The following is a 14,493-nucleotide window of genomic DNA, read 5'->3' as shown; positions in this document are numbered from 1 at the left end:
TGAAAAGGCAAAGGAACACGTTTGGGAGCTGTAATCTCAAACGCTGGGTCTCTATGGAAGAGCAACACAAGGTGGGGTCTCAAAAGGTAAGCAGGCGGGGCGGGGCATGGGCGGGAACCCGGGAACGTGCAGAGGGTGCACCGGCTAGGAAAGCTGCCTCTCCGGGGCGAGCGAAGGTGAGGGGAGAGTGAGTGCAGGTCTGATGGGAGCCTCGGTGTCTCGCGCAGGCAGCTCGTCCTCACCGGGTCTGCAGCACCGGAGGCTTCGGCTGCACTTGCCTGCAGGAGTGTCGGTGCAGAGCTGGAGGACAGGTGGCGCGCAGGCGCCAACGTTCGGTGCGTTCCCCCCTCCTTGGCGCAGTGGTACGGCCCTGCCCGCCGCTGATCTGGCAGGCTGCGCGCGCACCCTGCGGCGGGGCGCGGGCCGGGGAGTCCCGGCCTCTGCGGCCCGCCTCCGGCTCTGCCGGTGCCCTCCTCCCTCGGCTCTGGTGCCGGGCGTCCGCGCGCTTCGCGGGGAGGAGCGCGGCCGCGGGGGCGCGCCCCGGGACTCCGCCCCCCAGCTCCCCTCCCGGAGCCCGGGTTCCCGGCTCGCGCGGCTCGGTACGAGACGGGGACCTCGCGCCGCCCCAGTGCCCCCGCCCCGCGTGAGAGGCGCCGCGCCCTCCGGCCGTCCTGCCCGGTGCATGGAGGGGCCCGTTCGGATCGCAGCCGCCGCCGCCGCCGCCAGCGTGCGGATGACTTGGGGGTGGCTCTCGGAGCCGGCTGCCGTGCAGGAGGTCTCGGGGCTTAGCCAGCCCTGCGGAGAGGTGCGGGGGGTCCCTTGGCGGAGTCCCCCGAGGGTGGTCCGGGGTGGAGAGCTCGGAGCCGCGCGGCTCGGGAGCGGGAGGTCCTGGGGAAGCGGGGGCCGGCTTGCCCGCAGAACGCTGGGGTCTAGGGTGGAAAGGCAGCCGAGGGATGCCCCGCAGCGGGCTCACCGCCGCTTCCTTGGGCGCGCAGAGCCACCTCGCAATAGGAGGCGGGGTGAGGTGTCAGTGACACGCTTAGGTCTTCTTCGGTGATCTGCCAGGGCAGGTGGGATGCAGTGTAGCGGGGGAGCAGGGGGCGCCGGCGCTTTTCCCAAGGGAGTCTACTCTGTGGTCCCTCTCAATCCCCGCAGAGTGCTGGAGAGAGACAGTGATTTATGTGTAGGGAGAAGCAAGAGAAATTTCCTGCACAATGTATCTTTCTCTGCCTTCACAGACTCAGTCACTTCCCAGCCCCAGGGAGTGTATTTTTCCTTCTCTTTCTATAAAGCTTTCTGTGGTTCGCATTATCATTTACTAAATACTTTAAATACATCGCTATTTATTTCAGCCTGCAGCTTCAGACTTTTGTTGCTTTCTCTCCACTTTTAGGAATTTCAGTAATAAATCACCCGAGGGGGATAGATAGACTCCCTTGCCCTTCGTTTTATTGTTCTCCCCTAACGCCACCAAATCAGGTGGAAGACTCTTGAGAAAGGAACTCTCTACAGAATGCCTGCCTTTCCTCAACCGGACCACAGAGGGTGGCAGGTGTTTTAAGGGCAGGCTGTTCCCCAGTTGGGCTGTCAAATTTAGGGAACCTCATTAACAGAAAGACAGCCTTTGTGTCCTAAATCAGACACCTTGGGAAACAGGAGGTTGGACTAAAAGGTAATGTGAGATTTTGTCTCAGGCCAATGCCAAGAATGATGAAAGAGGCCGACTTAATTCAGAGTCCATTCCTCACTGATACTATATCCCTCCGATTCCTAGTGGGCATTTAGCATAGCTCAAGGGCTGTCACAAGGAGGTGGGTAGGTGGCTGGAGAAGAGGTGCCTTAATTTTAATATAATCCTAGACATTCTCTTACTTTTTAAATAACTCTAACTTTCCAGTCTGTTTTTAGATGAAAAGGTGGGTTATAGATAGTTGAACTTTTAGGATGAGATGAAAAAACCTTCAGAAAATTTCAGATTAGTGTTAAACTGGAAAGAATTCTTAGCAACTCAGAGAGGCACCTAATACTGTAGTCTCTGTTATGCACACGTTAGAGTAAACTGCCACATACTTTTAGTTACATGAGAAGGATGGAGAAAACCTGTTTCATTTTGTAAAGACATGCCTTAGGTGTGCGTTAGGCGGTGTGTAAAGGAGAAACATTTATATTTCTATAAAACACACAGATGTATATTGTTTAACTTTCTTGCAAAAACTTGGATGTAGTATTTGGGAAGTCTTTCTCTGAATGGTTTAACCACCTAGGAAAATCAGTTGCTAGAGGTGCTGTCCTATTGTTTGTGTAGTAACTCACTAGGGATGCTTTGATTGACTGCTGTGGTTCCCATCAGCCTCTACTGTGCAAAGTACTTAAACAGCACTGACTTTCCAGCAGGAAGTACAAAGAACCGGAGGATCTGACCTGCACCAATCTAACTCGTGTTGGTTGCTTCCTGCAGCGCCCTTACCTCTGGCGGATTTTGCAGGTGGCTTGACTTTTTGTGGAAGGCTTGAGCTTCACTTTAAGATAGGACCCTCCCCTATCCTCAAGGCATAGATAGAGCGAGCAGTGTCCAGGGATAGAAACCTGTGTCACAGGGCGGTGCTCCACTCCGGTCAGGTAAAATTTAATAACTGGTTCTCATGGTTCCCCACTCTGTGTGTGTACTCTGTGTGTACTCTTGTGGCTCTCTAGACAGTCCCTTTCTTTTTCTTTTCTTTTTTTGTTCTCTGGGGTTGTTCTCTGGGGTTGTTTCTTTGGTGAACAAGTAGACTAAGCTTTGATGACTGTTTCTAAGTAAAATACTAGGGAAGTGATTTCAGGAATTAAACAATATCTTTGTGAAATCAAAAATATAAAGGATAATGAGTTAGAAAATTTGTTTTAATGGTTAACATCATGTGATCAGCATCTCTACTATGTAGAATTATAGCTAGATCAGTACAATTACCTACCAGATAGTCATTCTTTAGCTTAACGACATTAATACTTAAGAGAAAGGAATTCAAATAGGAATTTGAACTCTAACTGTACTTCTTTGAAAGAGTTGTTTTTAATATCCAGCTATTTTATTTGTTTATTTATGACTGGTGCCTTTTTCAGGAGGTTTTTTTTTTTTACTCATCTAGATTGAATTAGAAAATGTTACATTGTTTTTATTTACACTTTTATATTGTATCCAAACATTCTGCATGATCAACTTTTGTTGTGTAGGTGGCTTTCATCCACTATGCACAGGAGGGGAGGGCTGCATTTGTTTACTGTTAAAATTAAGGGATGGGGCACAAGAATATACTTAGTGTCACTTTTAAATACTGGAATCCTGGGTTACATTGAAATGAAAAGCTGTGGGTTTTTTATTGTTGCTGTTTTTAAATCCTTGGAGTTGTCTCTCATTGTTTGGGCACTCTCCCTCCATTGTCAGGCTTAAAACATACAGTATCATTGTCATCTGTCCCTTGAATAATGGTCCTGAGGTGATATTATTAATGTGGCTTTTTAAAATCAAACTAATTATACTTGCCTAAAAGGGCCACATGTGTGTGATTCTAGCTGCCTGGTGCCTTTTGAGAGCTCTGGAGACAAGCTAGTGAATAGAGCTGAAAATTCATGCTGTATTTGATTAAATGGAACAGACTTGCTGCTCCTTACCCCAGCAGGGGCTGTGAGATCTCTTGATCCCCGAAGCGGCTCCTAGACCCTGGGAATTCCATTAGCGAGCACCTGAGGAATTTCTGCCCTGCAGTGCCTTTTTTTGTATGTCTGTATGTGTATGTGTGGAGAGGGAGCAGAGCTGAGTAGTGAATGGGAGGGGAGTAGAGGGGGCGGAGAGCAGGCTGCATTAGAAGGCTCCATATGTTAGCAGATCTAAAATCAAGGCATGACTTAACAGCTTATCTTGTAAGAGAAAAGCCCAACCCCAAGGCAGACTGCTAGTGGGGACTTTATTACTGGCAGAGCTGTGGTGGTGTGCTTTAGCACTGAAGCGAACCCTAGTGTTTGTAAGTACTGAGGCGCTGCTTGGAGAGGCACTGCTTTCTGCTCTCCTAAGTTCAAGCGTATACATATTTGCAGCCTTGGTAAGTTTTTTTTTTAATGCTTTTCGGATGAATATGCGAAAGTGTATTACAGAGTGCTTTTGCCTGTAAGGGCTGGTGTATTGTGTAATAACTTAAAATTTGAGAGCAAAGTCAGGTTTTATGGCAAGCCAATTGCCTGTGCAGAAATGAAATGCTTGTTTGAATAGGCTTATTTTAGTTTATGGCTTTGTTTCCATATGATCGTGTTCAGTTTCTTCTTATTATAGAATTTAAATTCACTTTGTCTCTCATTTCTGTTAGCATTTAAAACAATTCTGTTGGCTTTCTAGTATTTTAAGCCCATTGCTCTTCTGACTCGCCAGCAGCCCCAAGTAAACGAAAATGCAATTTCCAAAACCATTCTGGAACAGATTTGTAGAGAAGCCTTGGTGTATGTATCTCCTTCTGTCTGTCTGCCTCTTCTTCTGCCTTCGATTTGCTTTGGGAATAACTTTTCAGCGTGCGAGCCCAGTTCACTTCTTACATACTTTTCACGGAGAACTGCTTGGAGTTTGTGGGTGGTATCGTTAATTGATTCTCATCTTCTGGGAGCGTGAATCACCATGTGAACACTTTTCAGCTCATTTCGGATGCAGCGGCATGTTTGATGGCTGCTGCGATATGTTTTATTGCTAACTAAAATCATGTAGATGGTGCCGTTCTTTTCTTCCTGTTCCTGTGTAGCCCTGGAACAGGTTCTTACAATACCACATGTTTAGAATATAAAGAACCCCCTTTGAGAACGGTGTTTGCTCCTTTTCCCTCCGTCACCCTGGACATGCCTTTTAAGAAGTAGATTAAACTCTGAAGTCAGCGCCTGTTTGCCTTCACGGTTTAGTTGCTGTATAATATATTGTGATGGCCAGAGAGAATTAAAAAACAGACAAACAAAACACCATGATAGAACATTTTGTTCTGCTGTATGTGAGTTGGAATATGAGTAGGCGCTTTCAATTCTTGAATGCCAAGGATGTGCCTTTTAATTGAGAAAAAGAATGTGTAAGCTGGTTCCATCATTGAACCTAGGTTACACATTGCTCTCCTTTCCTTGCTGGAAGCTGTGTGGTTGGTTTTATTTTTATGGGACTGTAATAGAAGTTGAATTAAGGGGTTGACATGGAACTTGCTTTTCAGCTACTCCTCTTATTGTTTATTTGAACTTCAGCAATGGTCTTGACCTAGCCTTGGATCCTTTATCTGTAAAATGGGGATTAAATGGATAGGCTATCTCCCCTCCACGGGATTAAATGAGTAAATGAAAGTCAAACATTTGGCAGATAGTAAAACTTCTATAAATGTTAGCTGCTGTCATTTTTATTGATTCCTCCTGGGCCAGTTTGTGTGTTACTTCAGGTCCAAAAGTGATTCCTTTCAAGTTCTAAATAAGGAGGAAGTCTTGTAAGTTTGTAACAATGTGCCCCGTGTCATTGTTACTTCATCTGTTAAATAGTTCTTCAACTTCCATTTGAAAGGTAGAAAGCAGTTGGAAACAATGTGTGGAGCCTTTTCCAGTCTAGGCAAAGGTGTGCACAAGGGTACCCACTCCTGTGTGCAGCAGGTAGCCAAATGAACAATTGGGTAAGCATATTAGGTGAGCACTGACCTGTCCCATCACTAGGGGGCCAGTTGCATTCTGTTGTCTAGGAAGGTTCTTGCTCAGCCTCTCCCCTGCAGGCAACAGCTATGCTGCTGATCAGCCTTGCCGTGGAGTGGAGTCATTTTGCCTCTTCTTGAACTTGGTGAAATAGACTCATACATTGGCTACATTCCTGAACCAGTCCTTACGCCTGTGCAGTTTACCCAGGCTGTTGGGTGCAGTACTTATTCATGCGTTTCAAGTTGTTACAGTGTTTTGTGTGTTCTGAAATTTATTTTATTGGCACCTGGGGTAAATGGTCATTGGCAGAAAAAAAAAGAAGAAGAAAAATAACATTATTAGAAAACCTGATCCCAGTGGTTATTTTAGAAAAACAAAACAAAACCATGACATGTTTTTTTTTTTTATTTAATGTAAAACTGAGTTGGAGGTAACTCAGTTATCTTTGTTTCCAATTCCATATACCAAGTCCTCTGATAATACATTCCTTTTCTGTTTGTTTTTTGTTTTGTTGTTGTTTTTTTTTTGGAGGTAAAGGAAGAAGCTTCAAGATAGGGAGAAAGGAGTATATGAGATGTGATTTTCCTATTTGGGATGAAGTTCCCCTATCAATAGAATTTGGCAGAAGTAATGACCAACTCGACTATAGTGCCCTGCTTGTTGAGTTGGAAATGTAACAGCAGAATGTTTGTACACACATATATGTGGCTTTGTGTACAGATACTGCTTTTTGACTTAAAAGATAGTCTATCAAAAATTGAGGGGAGTAGAGCTAAGATGTTCCGGTCCAGGGAGATGTTGAAGAGCAAGGCCACACAGTTCTGTTGTGGAGAACAGTTTTACCCAGGCTGAACAATCTCCGTACATCCAGACTCTCTGTTTATGCTCTTTGAAATTCCTTAATATGGAAAATGAAATTTATCTCACAAGCAGTAAGACAAAAAGCCAAGTGATAGCAATGAATATGAAGGGTTTTTTGCTTTTTTTTTGTTTTTTGTTTTTCTTTAAAATTTGCTGGGGACTGTAGTTGAGAGGAATCGTTTGTACTGTGTTATTAGAAATGTTGATTGAGGGTTTTCTGGATGTTTTGCTTGGACATTAGCCAATCTTTCCCCCTCAGGAGACATTGTATTTTTTTCAGCATTTGTAAGTTTATTAAATCTTTCTATTCATAGCTCCTTGACACAGGTCATTTTTTACAGACAGCCATGGGGAAGGAAGGATGCCCCTGACTCCCAAGGAGCCCATAATGGCCAGGGCGTCATTAGATCTGGGGACAGCTGTCGTGGCCATGTGTGACTCATTTATTTAAAATTACATTTCAGATTTATTTTCTTTTCTTGGAATATGAGTGTTTTGCTTGCATATATGTATGTATGTGCCCTTGGAGGAGGGTGTCAGATCTTTTGAACTGTAGTTACCAATGGTGCTGTGCACTCTCCTGTGGGTGCTGGGAACAAGCACAAGTCCTCTACAGAAGCCACAAGTGCCCTCTCTCCAGCCTACGTCTGTTCTTATGGAGGCGATTGTACATGCAGATTATGTTCCAAAGGCTTATGAGCTGACCACCAGACAGAGCCACCTCATGTAGACTGTGCCGTTTGAAAGGCTGTGGGTCCTCATTGTTCTCATTGTATATGCTAAGGATGATATATAAAGAGTCTGGATTGTGAGTGAGAGATTGGACCAGTGACCTCTAAGAGCCTTTGTGCCAAGATTCCATGAAATGGGTTTTCATGGTATAGCTGGGCCACATGCTTATCATAGTATGATTCCAAAGGGGGGAAATGTATCCTGTTCACAAATCAGTACGTTTTCCCCAACTAAGCCTGCTTCTACTTGGCCTGCTCTTTGCATTTCCAATAAGATTCCTAATGTGTTAGTAACCATTATATCAGTTATTCTTGCTGGCTTAAAAAAAACATATTGTAAGGGAGAATAGGGAACCACGGCTGGTCGTGTACACCTGTAAGGCAGCCTAAGCAGCATACAGAAGCACTGTGTTTAACAACAAGACAAACAAGACAAATGAGCAAGAATGGAGATCAAATGGGGTTTTCTAATGTTTGGAGTTATCAGTCTCAAAATGATGGTTCTTGGCAGGTATGGTATTTCTGTATTTCTGTCAGTCCCATTACATACTTGCTCCTACAAATTAGATGTGAAGAGTATCAAATACTCCTCTTGTCATCCAGAGTTTTCTAAACTTTAATTTCAAGAGAAAGAAAAACTCATAGAGGGTAAAAGGCCAGCTCCAGTGATGTGACAACAAAACTGTCTGGGTTGGGATCATACACAGTTACTTTCAACTGTGTGTATAACTCCCATCTACAAAATGGCATTTATGTTAATAATTGGTGTTTATAAACCAATTTCTCTTATAAAACAGGAAAGTACATTTAGTTTTTACTCTTTTTTTTTTTTTTTTTTTCTTCGAGACAGGCTTTCTCTGTGTAACCCTGGCTGTCCTGGAACTAACTCTGTAGACCAGGCTAGCCTCAAACTCAGAAATCTGCCCGTCTCTGCCTCCTAAGTGCTGGGATTAAAGGCGTGCACCACCACTGTCTGGCTTAGTTTTTACTCTTTAATTGATGATGACGACGATGATTCTATGTGACTTTGAATTCTGGGATGGAACCTCAGTCTCCAGGTTTGCTCTGCCAGCATTTTGACCTGCTGAGCCAATACCAGCCCAGGGACTTCCTTACAGTTCTACATTTATGTGCGCACATAGCTACCCTCCCCTCTTCTCCAGTCCCTGGAAGCAGGTCTCCCTCATGGTCTTTTCTCTGTGGGTATGCCTTATCTCTCTAGCTTCCATACCAAAACTCAGAAGGGGAAATTAAAATGTAAAGGGACCACCCCAAGTAAAACCCCCAATGAAATAAACTTCATGACCCTTTCATAAACAGTTACTGGCTCATCCCCACCGTCCTGTCATTAAACCGTCTACCCTTTGCTTAATGATGTTCCTCAACCCTAAGTTTGATCACATGTGCTCTCCTTAAAAATCCTCAAGTCTCTGGCACTTTAAAAAGTTTTCTTTGTTATAATTACTTGTCTTATTTTAATTATGAGTGGATGTATGCATGGGAATGCAAGCGGACAGAAGACAACATCAGGTCTCCCGGAGCTGGAGTTACAGGTGGTTGTGAGTGTCCTGACAACGGTGCTGGAATCCGAACTCAGGTCCAGTGCAAGAGTTCGCCTACCTGCTGATCCATTTCTCCGATGGCCCCTTAGAATTGTAGTTTGTTGTGCTAGGGTCCATATACACCAAGCAAATGTTCTGTCACTGAGCGGTGTTCTCTATGACTCAGATCTTTTTGGGGTGTGCAGGGTCAGTGGCGCACCCCATTGCTTCTGTTATTCCCAGCTTCGTGTCCTGTGAATATACCACGCTTCAGGATCTCTTCCCCCTCCCTTATCTGAGCCAGCGTCTCTTGTGTCCTAGGATGGCTTCAAACTCACAGACTTCTGATTTCCCTGCCTCCATCTCCCAAGTGGTAGAATTCCAGGTATGTGCTATTGGCTTATGGGGTTATATGTCTACTAGGCAGGCACTCTGCCAACAGAGCTACATTTCCCAGGTTGGCAACTAAGTTGCCATTTACCTTGTAATTGTATCCATTGCTGTCAAGCTTGCCCTGTGAGGACAATGCAGTTTCCCCCACTATCGCCCATTTTCATCTTATCCATGCCTTGAAAACCCGGATGTACATTTGAATTCTTAGGGGAACGTAAAGCATAAATTCCAGTTTGAAGGTTTGATCTGGTCAGGAGGGAGCTATCCTTATCAGTGGGTTAGTTCCTTAATAGAATGGGTTCCTACAGACAGGCCTGTGAGGAGGCAGGGTCTTGCTGGAGGAAAGTAGGTCACTGGGACATGCCCTGGAAGAATGTAGTTCTTGGGCTCTACTTTTCTCTCTCGCCTGCTTTCTAGCTGCTTTGAGAGCACAGACTCCTGTGTCACAGGCCTCCGGTGCCACGTACTGCTTCACCTCAGGCCTGTGGAGGAGGAGCTGGTTACCACCATGTCTCACTTGTGTTTTGAAGTGTTTTGTCTCAGTGGTGAGGAATACCATGTTGAGGACTTTGGTGGAGCACTGGGAGACATGGGATGCTAGGCTCTTTCCTCTAGATCCTTGAGTGATTTCCACACAGAGTTCTTCTTACAAAAGTCAAGTGAAAACATGGCTTTTCCATGCCTAGTTCAAGGAAAGATCACATAGCTCCCATTCACGAAGATTGATGAAAGTTTCAGAAAATATCGAAATATAGGTGAACGTCAGGAACGACTGCTGGTGATCTGATTTATGTCAGTTATTTCGAACAGTTTAACAGTTTTGTGTATTTAAAACTTGCTACGTTCTGTGTAACATCATTAGTGCCTGGGAGCTGAGGTCATGTTTTGCTTGTTTGTGCTTTAACTGGTTATTATTACAGGGGTTCCCTTGAGTGTGTAAATAGCAAAACATACACCCTGCCTTCTGTCTCTTTGCCAGAGGAATTTCTGACAGTTACTAGGCTTTTGTGATATCAGAACAGCAGTAATTAGTATTCTCTGTTTTATAATAATTTGGTACACATCGCCTGGCCAGAGGTAAATTTGGCAAGGGAAGCGGGTGTTTAATGGATAAAATACTACTTTTATCAGGCCACAAGATTACTCTAGTGACGTCAGAACTTGGCAGCCCCTTTTCAGTCCAATAAAAAGAAAAAGCATCATGATGGGGGAAGACATCTTCCCCCTGCCCATTTCTTTTGGCTTCTCTTCCTGATTTTGGCCTCAGGGAGTGTGTATAACAAAATAACAACACGGTGAGTCACAGGCGGAAGGACTAGGGAGTGAATGGTTTTAGCTGGAACAGGAGGACTTATCAGTCAGTACCCATGTTCCTGTCATGATGGAGACCAGCAGGGCAGGAGAGGAGCCCCAGGAACCCACACTCATAACAGGGGTTCCACTTCCTGGCTTGCCATTCCATAGGTAGCTGGCAATGTGACAGCATTTGGTGCATGTGGCAGGGTGCGTAGAAGGGAAGGCTGGGCGCAGATGGAGATGATTTCCAGTTGTTGGTGTCCTGGCATCAGAACATTAGCTCCAGTCGACCCAGGGACTAGAAAACCCCACAAAGAAATGTTTAGGTTCTTAATAATACATTTAGAAACTTAAGTGTCACCTCACTGAAGACTCACTGCTGGGCTGTGGCCAGGACTACCCTCACAGTTACATCCTATTGTGTGACTGCCATTTTATTATTTTATTATCCCAGTATTTATTAGGTTTGCCTGTGAGTATGTATGTGTGTATCTGTTTCTGTTTCTGTGTCTGTGTGTACAGGTATGCAGGAGCTGTGTCTATGGTAAGCACTGAGGCAAAGGGCAACTACCATCTCCTTCTACATTGTGGGATCTAGGATTGAACTCAGGTCTTCATGCCTGTGTATAAACACCTCGAGCGGCCAAACCATCAGCCAGTTATTTTCGGGACGGGATCTTGTTTGACCAGGCTAGCCTTTGACTTGGGGCAGTTCCCCCACGTTATCCTGAGTGGTGAGATTCCTGGGGGCTCTAAGATTCCGTTTAAAGGGAGACGTTCTAGTCTTCCTTAAAGCCTTAGATGCTCATGAAGAAGGACGTACACAGTGTTTTGTATTGAGAAGCACATTTTTGCTGAGACGGTGTGGGTAGATAAGTATCTTCCTAACTTGATTGGACACATACATGTGTATCTCCAAAACATATTTTCAAGCTGTATTCTAATTGGATTTGCTCTCCTTTCTAAATCAGTGTAGTTTATTTATAGTTATTGAAAAATAGCAAATTTATAAGGCAATACAAAAATACTCAGGGGAGGAAATACGGAGACAAAGTATAGAGCAGAGACTGAAGGAAAGGCCATCCAGAGACTGCCCCACCTGGGAATCCATCCCATAAACAGTCACCAAACCCAGACACTATTGTGGATGCCAAGAAGTGAATGCTGACAGGAACCTGATATAGCTGTCTCCTGAGAGGCTCTGTCAGAGCCTCACCAGTACAGAGGCAGATGCTCACAACCAGTCATTGGACTGAGAACCGGGTCCCCAGTGGAGGAGTTAGAGAAAGGACTAAAAGATGAAGGAGCTGAAGGGTTTTGCAACCCCATAAGAAGAACAATATCAACCAACCAGACCTCCCAGAGCTCACAGGGACTAAACCACCAACCAAGGAGTACACATGGCTCCAGCTGCATATGTAGCAGAGGATGGCCTTGTTGGGCATCAGTGTGAGGAGAGGCCCTTGGTCCTGTGAAGGCTCAGTGCCCCAGCATAGGGGAATTTGAGGGTGGGTGGGTGGGGGAACACCCTTATAGGAGCAAGGGGCAGGGGAATAGGATAGGGGGTTTGGGGTGGGGGGGGAACCAGGAAAGGGGATAACGTTTGAAATGTAAATAAAAATATCCAATAATAATAATAATAGTAATAGTAATAAGATAATACAAGTCACTTTTGAGGCTATACCAAAAATAAAGCAGATCCATTTTTCTCCCCAGTCCTAGTTCTAAGCACTAGTTACCATATTTTAAATTATTTTGTATTTTAGTTGGATTTTTGCCCTGAAAATAAATTTTATTAATCTTGCTCTGACTGTCATTATCTATAGGTCTTTCATATAAATTCATCATGTATTTGAGTTAAATTCTTTTTTTTTCTTCTGAATTTCCTGGCTAGCTAAAGTTAATTTTGAGTCATTGTAACCCTGGTTGTTAGCCATGGTCTCCTATTAAGCTAGCAAACACAATTGTCATGATTTGTTATTTCTTTTGTGTTTGAGGATGTATTTTAAAAAGAACTATTGTCATAGTGGTTAGGTCTTAGAATAATTTCACATTTGTTGCTATGACAGCGGCCACAGTGGGGTTTTAAATTATACAATGCAGCTTGCAGAGGTTTGCTATCAGGCCTTTGTGGCATCAGATAAATTTTAGCTCAGGGATTTGACTATGTGCATATTACTAATGTTAATAGGAATTATTTTAGTTAACTCCCAAAGTGGGCTCCCTAAACGTGAACTTTCCTCTCCTACCCTTGGAAATGAAAAGAAAAATATTTAAAGGAACCTCAGTGTGTTACTTCTTAGTCTGAGATTTTCTTCTCAATATAGTAGATTACTAGGGGAAAGATAAGGACGTGGTTAGCCTCATAGAAGCAGAAACTATAACATTTGGTTAAATTCTTGTTTTCTTAGCTAGCTGTACACACACACACACACACACACACACACATACACAGTTGGGAGAGCATATTTCACTAGTTGGAATTATAGATGTTAGATGTTAGTAGCAGGCATGGAACCAAAACAAGTAGGTCACACATATTAAAATTCTATAGTTCTTCAACAACCCCGAATGAGAAACTGTTTTGAGCAGTTCTTATACAAATATAGTTCTTTTTTCTCATTATGTTGAAATGTGAGGATTTGGGGCAGGGGGAGATTTAACATTTAGTAGGCAAACAAGTTCTCCATTTGTGTATACAAGTGCTTTCTAATTCACTGAAAAATACTAGCGTCTTTTGTGTCTCAATCCACCTAGGGTGTATGCTGCCTGGGCACTCAGGGAATCTGACAATAAATAAGATGGGGACAAAGGAGTGAAGTAGTGCTTTTGCAGAGCCAGGCTCTTGTCTGTTGGGGTGCCCTGCAGACTTCTAAGAATGGTGCCTCCAGGAGATTGGGAAGGAGAGACACTGACCTAGTCTGGTCATTGCATGCACAGACAGGCCCAGGAGGAGTCACAGACACCCTGTCCTCAGCACCCCTGATGAGCAATTACAAACTCTTGTATTGTGGTTCTTTTTATTCCTTATATAGAATACTTTCTCTTTCCCTGTGTTTCTGATGCTGATATATTCTGATGCTTAAATAACCTCAACAGAGCCCTTCCTTCTTTACACAGCATTTCACAGCTGCCCTTTCTGTCTCTCTACTTACCAGAATTGGATGAGTTTTCGTGAGCAGGGAAATCATGATATCAGATACAGAAGTTCTAATCCAGCTCAGTCACATAGCCTTTCAAACTCTCCCTGTTGAGTGCTGGGTAAAGTGTTATTTGGAATTTCCAGCTTTCTTTTAAAGACTTTAGGTCAATTTGTATGTCCCTAGTAGATGAAAATTGTTAAAACTCTGAGTCTTCTTTTGCCTTTGATAATTCTAAACCGCAATTTCTACATTCTAGAGTCGATGGACCTAACAGGAAACACTGAAATGTATTTTGCTAAGCTAAAATCAACTCCCCGGTGTCTTGTATTTTATGTTCCCACCTGGACCCTACCTAGCTTTCTAACCTTTGTCTTTGGAGAAGGGAAAATACTTGGATACTCAGACATTCTCTTACAATATATGATCTTGGCTGAATGTGAGACTTGAAGGGCTTACAGTGAAAACAAATGCAAAGGAGACATTTTAGAAGTAAAGTTCATTTTCTTTCTTTATTGTTTGGTTGTGGTACAAATGCAATCTCTAGGTTGGTGTGTTCTGCCTCTGCTCTCAGCAGTGATTCTCTGGTATTCTTTATATCTAAAATGTGACTGGTGATATTGGGTCTGGATTTTGCTTTTCATCTCTTGGTTATGTGACTGTGTAGTCTCGGGCTTTGTGGGCTCTGAGCGATTCAGTGGTGTCACCTTGGACAGTTGTTAACAGTTTCTTTTTTGTGATGCTGGCTAAGATACAGGTCAGTGTCGAAGCGTTTCACCATGTCTAATTGGTGTTATCTTGGTGCAGATCATCAAAATACTCATTAACTGCTTAGTGACATGGTTTGAAATGATT

At 43.9% G+C, this 14,493-nt stretch overlaps 1 protein-coding gene across 4 annotated transcripts in view; it reads left to right on the top strand.

Moving 5' to 3' along the window:
• Nucleotides 1-573: 573 nt before the first annotated feature.
• Cdon (cell adhesion associated, oncogene regulated) overlaps nucleotides 574-14,493 on the top strand; it is an 89,724-nt gene continuing 75,804 nt past the window's right edge. For 2 of the 4 annotated variants that reach the window (XR_007978868.1, XM_052188720.1), the window contains exon 1: nucleotides 574-805. The gene's annotated coding sequence lies outside the window, so the exon portion shown is untranslated. Of the gene's footprint in view, nucleotides 806-4,002; nucleotides 4,080-14,493 lie in introns of those variants that run through there. The other 2 variants (XM_052188718.1, XM_052188719.1) reach the window with 2 other exon arrangements.

The sequence above is a fragment of the Apodemus sylvaticus genome, chromosome 7 (assembly GCF_947179515.1).
Source record: "Apodemus sylvaticus chromosome 7, mApoSyl1.1, whole genome shotgun sequence".
Classification (NCBI taxonomy): domain Eukaryota; kingdom Metazoa; phylum Chordata; class Mammalia; order Rodentia; family Muridae; genus Apodemus; species Apodemus sylvaticus.
Note: the sequence above shows the minus strand (reverse complement) of the source record. Positions and strands in the feature narration are given on the sequence as shown.